Source organism: Lathyrus oleraceus, chromosome 1, assembly GCF_024323335.1.
Source record: "Lathyrus oleraceus cultivar Zhongwan6 chromosome 1, CAAS_Psat_ZW6_1.0, whole genome shotgun sequence".
Lineage (NCBI taxonomy): Eukaryota > Viridiplantae > Streptophyta > Magnoliopsida > Fabales > Fabaceae > Lathyrus > Lathyrus oleraceus.
This window is the reverse complement of record NC_066579.1, coordinates 311,308,396-311,315,799: the sequence shown is the minus strand read 5'-3', so window position 1 is coordinate 311,315,799 and position 7,404 is coordinate 311,308,396.

Genomic DNA, 7,404 nt, shown 5'->3' with positions numbered 1-7,404 from the left:
GGGTTAATACTGGATGACTATGGAATCCGATTGTTTCAAGTATGCTCGGAAGTGCCATAAGTGTCAAATTTATGCTGATAAGGTGCATGTACCACCAAGCCCTCTGAATGTCATGAATTCGCCTTGGCCGTTTGCCATGGGGGCATTGATATGATTGGAAAGATTGAGCCTACTGCTTCGAATGGACATCGCTTCATCTTGGTGCGATTGACTATTTCACCAAATGGGTGGAAGCAGCTTCCTATGCTAACGTTACCAAACAAGTGGTTACCCGGTTCATCAAGAAGGAAATCATCTGTCGTTATGGAGTTCGGAGAGAATCATCACTGACAATGGTTCGAATCTCAATAACAAGATGATGAAAGAGCTTTGTAAAGATTTCAAGATTGAACATCACAATTCTTCTCCTTACAGACCGAAGATGAATGGTGTTGTAGAAGCGGCGAACAAGAATATCAAGAAGATTGTGCAGAAGATGGTCGTTACGTACAAGGATTGGCATGAGATGCTGCCTTTCGCTTTGCATGGGTACCGTACCTCAGTACGTACGTCGACCGGGGCAACCCCTTACTCCCTTGTGTATGGTATGGAAGCTGTCCTACCTGTTGAAGTGGAGATTCCTTCTCTGAGAGTTTTATTGGATGTCAAGCTGGACGAAGCCGAGTGGATTCGAACAAGGTTAACGAGTTGAGCCTTATCGAAGAGAGACGGCTAGCAGCTGTATGCCATGGACAGTTGTATCAGCGAAGGATGAAGCGAGCCTTGATCAGAAAGTGCGTCCTCGAAGCTATCAGATCGGTGATCTAGTTTTGAAGAGGATCCTCCCTCCCGGTGCAGATAACAGGGGCAAGTGGACTCCTAATTATGAGGGTCCATATGTTGTGAAAAAGGTATTCTCCGGTGGAGCCTTGATGCTTACAACTATGGATGGTGAAGACTTTCCGTCTCCTGTTAACTCAGATGTAGTCAAAAAATACTTCGCATAAATTGACCCGCTGGACAAAAAGAAAAAAAAGTCCAGGCAAAAATGGGCATCCCGGCGAACCAAAAAACAGAAAGGAAAGGTTCGGGCAAAAATTAGGGATAAAATGAAAAGAATTTGTACAACCGGTAAGTCGAAAACCCGCAAGGGCGGCTTAGGCAAAAATGGATATCCCGGTGGATTGAAAACCGAAAGGGCGATCCAGCCAAAAGAGGGATTAAAGCGAAGACTATAGTCTGAGTTGTCTGTACTTCATCAAGCTTTGTCGTCTGCCATCTCGAAAGATGTGATCCGTCCAGTCATTCTTCTCAGAAAGCGAGGAGTTGGGAGGAAAAATGATGATCTGTGAGTTATAACAGAATTGGGAAATAGTGGATGCCGTGTTCACATTGCCATTATGATAGATTTTTCCTTTTGTGCGCAATTACCTCTTTCTAGGAATTGCTTCCCAATGTATTTGCCTCTTCAGGCACATTTTCAATCAATAAAAGTCGTTATTCAGATAAATGGCTCTTTTGTTTTTATTTTTACTGTTTTGTTGCAAAAATGTCCGAATTTTTGATAAGCATTGCATATAAAAACATGAAGGCTAAACAATAGCTTGCAGGATGACAAAACATTTGAAAATCATGTTGAATGTTGAGGACACTTGAGCGTATCTTGTCCATGTATCCCTGGGGGCATTTGTTGTGCTGTTTTCAGGTTGGCATCTGTGAGGACGTTTCCTCAGCAGATATTTTCCCCAAGCAAGTTGGAAGCTATCAGAGCTATGTTCCCCTGCGGAGACGCTTGTGGATAGTGCCTTCTATTTCCCAACAGATCTAAGGATTGCCTATCCCAGCATGCCTGTATTTGCCGATTTCCTCCCGAGTGAGGCAGGTTCATTGAAATTATCTCCAGCATTTATCCTATCTGTGGACTGAAGGATATCCTCAGCGGAGTTTACCTTTCCCCAGCAGCAGTGTATTCTCTAACATGAGTGAGAAGTCGTTGCTCTCCCTGCAGAGGAGAATAGCACTGCTGCTGGGGAAAGGTAACACTCCGCTGAGGATATCCTTCAGTCCACAGATAGGATAAATGCTGGAGATAAATTTCAATGAACCTGCCTCACTCGGGGAGGAAATCGGCAAATACAGGCCTGCTGGGGATAGGCAATCCTTAGATCTGTTGGGAAATAGAAGGCACTATCCACAAGCGTCTCCGCAGGGGAACATAGCTCTGATAGCTTCCAAACTTGCTTGGGGAAAATATCTGCTGAGGAAACGTCCTCACAGATGCCAACCTGAAAAACAGCACAACAAAATGCCCCCAGGGGATACATGGACAAGATACGCTCAAGTGTCCTCAACATTCAACATGATTTTCAAATGTTTTGTCATCCTGCAAGCTATTGTTTAGCCTTCATGTTTTTATATGCAATGCTTATCAAAAATTCGGACATTTTTGCAAACAAAACAGTAAAAATAAAAAAAAAACAAAAGAGCCATTTATCTGAATAACGACTTTTATTGATTGAAAATGTGCCTGAAGAGGCAAATACATTGGGAAGCAATTCCTAGAAAGAGGTAATGCGCACAAAAGGAAAAATCTATCCTAATGGCAATGTGAACACGGCATCCACTATTTCCCAATTCTGTTATAACTCACAGATCATCAGTTTTCCTCCCAACTCCTTGCTTTCTGAGAAGAATGACTGGACGGATCACATCTTTCGAGATGGCAGACGACAAAGCTTGATGAAGTACAGACAACTCAGACTGTAGTCTTCGCTTTAATCCCTCTTTTGGCTGGATCGCCCTTTCGGGTTTGGTGGGGGGGTGGTGCGAAAACAATCAGAAAAAAAAATCCACCACAAAGTAATCAATCCACCGGGATACCCATTTTTGCCTAAGCCGCCCTTGCGGGTTTTCGACTTACCGGGTGTACAAATTCTTTTCATTTTATCCCTAATTTTTGCCCGAACCTTTCTTTCTGTTTTTTGGTTCGCCGGGATGCCCATTTTTGCCTGGACTCTTTTTTCTTTTTGTCCAGCGGGTCAATTTATGCGAAGTATTTTTTGACTACATCTGAGTTAACAGGAGACGGAAAATCTTCACCATCCATAGTTGTAAGCATCAAGGCTCCACCGGAGAATACCTTTTTCACAACATATGGACCTTCATAATTAGGAGTCCACTTGCCCCTGTTATCTGCACCGGGAGGGAGGATCCTCTTCAAAACTAGATCACCGATCTGATAGCTTCGAGGACGCACTTTCTGATCAAAGGCTCGCTTCATCCTTCGCTGATACAACTGTCCATGGCATACAGCTGCTAGCCGTCTCTCTCGATAAGGCTCAACTCGTTAAACCTTGTTCGAATCCACTCGGCTTCGTCCAGCTTGACATCCAATAAAACTCTCAGAGAAGGAATCTCCACTTCAACAGGTAGGACAGCTTCCATACCATACACAAGGGAGTAAGGGGTTGCCCCGGTCGACGTACGTACTGAGGTACGGTACCCATGCAAAGCGAAAGGCAGCATCTCATGCCAATCCTTGTACGTAACGACCATCTTCTGCACAATCTTCTTGATATTCTTGTTCGCCGCTTCTACAGCACCATTCATCTTCGGTCTGTAAGGAGAAGAATTGTGATGTTCAATCTTGAAATCTTTACAAAGCTCTTTCATCATCTTGTTATTGAGATTCGAACCATTGTCAGTGATGATTCTCTCCAGGAACTCCATAACGACATATGATTTCTTTCTTGATGAACCGGGTAACCACTTGTTTGGTAACGTTAGCATAGGAAGCTGCTTCCACCCATTTGGTGAAATAGTCAATCGCAACCAAAATGAAGCGATGTCCATTCGAAGCAGTAGGCTCAATCTTCCCAATCATATCAATGCCCCACATGGCAAACGGCCAAGGCGAATTCATGACATTCAGAGGGCTTGGTGGTACATGCACCTTATCAGCATAGATTTGACACTTATGGCACTTCCGAGCATACTTGAAACAATCGGATTCCATAGTCATCCAGTAATAACCCGCTCTCAACAATTTCTTAGCCATTGCATGTCCGCCGGCATGAGTACCGAAGGAACCTTCATGAACTTCCTGCATTAACATGTCCGCCTCGGGTCTGTCCACGCATCTGAGCAAGACCATGTCAAAGTTTCTCTTATACAGCACATCATCCTGATTCAAATAGAAGCTTCCAGCTAGCCTTCTCAGGTTTTCTTGTCATTCTTCGACGCACCTTCAGGATACTCCTGAGTCTTGAGGAAGTTCTTGATGTCATAATACCACGGCTTCTCATCAATCACAACAGACTCGGCTGCAAACACATACGCAGGCCTCTCGAGTCGATTCACCGCAACATGTGGCACATGATTCCACCAATGAACTTTGATCATAGACGACAAAGTTGCCAAAGCATCAGCCATTTGATTCTCATCCCGGGGGACATGATACAACTTCACCTTCTTGAAGAACGTCAGTATTCTTCTGGTGTAATCTCTATACGGAATCAAATGCGGCTGATTCGTATTCCAATCTCCATTGACTTGATTGACCACTAGAGCGGAATCTCCAAAATATCAAGAGTTTTGATCCTCAGATCAATGGCTTCTTCTATCCCCATGATACAAGCCTCATACTCAGCTTCGTTGTTGGTGACGTCAAACGTCAATCTGGCAGAAAAAGGTATATGAGCACCTTTAGGATTGATCAATACTGCCCCAACACCGTTACCGTTCATATTCACAGCCCCATCAAACATCAGTGTCCATTTGTCATCCGGATCCGGTCCTTCCTCGACAAGAGGCTCTTCGCAATCTTTCATCTTAAGATACATGATGTCTTCATCAGGGAATTCAAACATCATAGGCTGATAATCTTCAATCGGTTGCTCGGCGAGGTAGTCTGACAGAATACTACCTTTGATGGCCTTTTGTGACGTGTACTGAATATCATATTCTGTTAGAATCATCTGCCAACGAGCAACGCGTCCGGTGAGAGCCGGTTTCTCAAAGATGTACTTCACTGGATCCATCTTAGAAATCAATAAGGTAGTATGGTTCAACATATACTGCCTCAGTCGGCGAGCAGCCCAGGCCAAAGCACAGCAAGTTTTCTCGAGCAGTGAATATCTTGTTTCACAGTCGGTAAACTTTTTGCTAAGGTAGTATATGGCATGCTCTTTTCGACCAGACTCGTCATGCTGTCCCAATACACACCCCATCGAGTTCTCAGTCACTGACAGGTACATTATCAGAGGTCTCCCTGGAACTGGAGGTATAAGGATTGGAGGTTTCTGTAAATACTCCTTATCTTGTCAAAAGCTTTCTGACAATCATCATTCCACTTGATCGCCTGATTCTTTCTAAGCAGTTTGAAAATTGGTTCACACGTGGCAGTTAGATGAGATATGAACCTTGCAATGTAGTTCAATCTCCCTAAAAACCCACGGACTTGCTTCTCCGTTTTCGGTTCAGGCATCTCTTGAATAGCTTTGACTTTTGCTGGATCAACCTCAATCCCTTTCTCACTGACAATGAAGCCTAAAAGCTTCCCTGATCTCACCCCAAACGTACACTTGTTCGGATTCAACCTCAGCTTGAACTTTCTCAACCGGTCAAACAGCTTCTGCAAATTAACCAGGTGCTCCTCTTCTGTCTGCGACTTCGCAATCATATCATCTACGTACACTTCAATTTCTTTGTGCATCATGTCATGAAAAGAGTCGTCATTGCCCTCTGATAGGTAGCACCAGCATTCTTTAGCCCAAATGGCATCACCTTATAGCAGAACGTGCCCCAAGGTGTAATGAATGTCGTCTTTTCCATGTCCTCTGGCGCCATCTTGATCTGATTATATCCAGAGAAACCATCCATGAAAGAGAATACCGAGGATTGAGCCGTATTATCAACCAATACATCAATGTGAGGTAATGGGAAATCATCTTTCGGACTCGCTCTATTCAAATCCCGGTAATCGACACACATTCTGACTTTACCATCCTTCTTCGGCACAGGAACGATGTTGGCCACCCATGGGGGATAACTTGTAACAGCCAAAAAACCTGCATCCCACTGCTTCTGAACCTCTTCCTTGATCTTAGTTGCCATGTCAGGACTCGTTCTACGAAGCTTCTGCTTGACCGAAGGACATCCTTCTCTAAGAGGTAATCGATGCACCACAATGTCTGTATCCAACCAGGCATATCTTGATATGACCAGGCGAATATCTCCACATATTCTCTCAGCATCTCAATCAGCCTCCTCTTGACAGAGTCCTCTAAAGCAGCCCCAATCTTGATTTCTCTTTTGGCGTCCTCAGTACCCAAATTAACAACCTCCAACTCCTCCTGATGAGGTTGGATGACCCTTTCCTCCTGCTTCAGCAATCTGACCAATTCTGCAGGGAGTTCACAGTCTTCCTCACTCTCCTCTTCAGCTTGGTAGATGGGATTGTCGAAATCATACTGAGCCATAACAGAACTGTTCATAGTGAATGCCATAAGATCGCTTCTGCATGTTTAATGCTTTGTTTTAGAAAAAGAGTTCAATAAAGTCACAAAAAACAAAAACATTGCCATTTTTATTGTTTTGAAAAAGGATGAAAACAAAAAATAGAAAGACAGGGATCACAAAGTTTGATTTCAAAAAATGTCCTTCATTAATGATAATCATTAAAACATGATGAGGCCCTACAATGAATCACTACGCCTTGGGCAGATCGTAGGATTTTCATGCAAAATGAAAAAACAACAGAAAATTACTCTGTCAGAAGAGTAACTTGAACCACTTCTTCAGCCGTCCAGTTGTTGATAGACCCCCCTGGTGCACACGGGCGAACCCAGTTGTCCAAATCACAATCACTGTCACAGTCTTCACTACCGGTTGCAGAGACGTCGCCATGATTCATCAGCCCAGCGCTGGTAAAGGTACTCGGACCCGCTTGACCATTCTGCTCTGCTTGGAGAGGCTCGTAACCAACGCCAAATTTGTCTTCTTTGACAGGCAAATCCACCATCTTGCCCCAGCCTTCAGCTTTGCCAGAATCAACAACCTCCTTAGCCTGCTTGTAAGAAGTAATTGAAGCACCTGGCTTCCTCTGCTCAGCGTACGCCACTTTCTCAAGAGCCACAGTCTCAAACGCCTGGCATAAGGTTTCGTGGATCTCGCCATCCACCTCAACATACTTGAACGAGGATAGATGACTCACCAGAATCTCTTCTTCACCGCACACGGTCACAATCTGACCGTTCCAGACATACTTGAGCTTTTGATGGAGAGTCGACGAGACTGCCCCTGCTGCATGAATCCATGGACGCCCCAATAAACAACTATAGGCGGGCTGGATGTCCATAACATAGAAGATGATATCGAATACCTCAGGACCTATCTTCACAGGCAAGGTAACTTCCCCACACACAG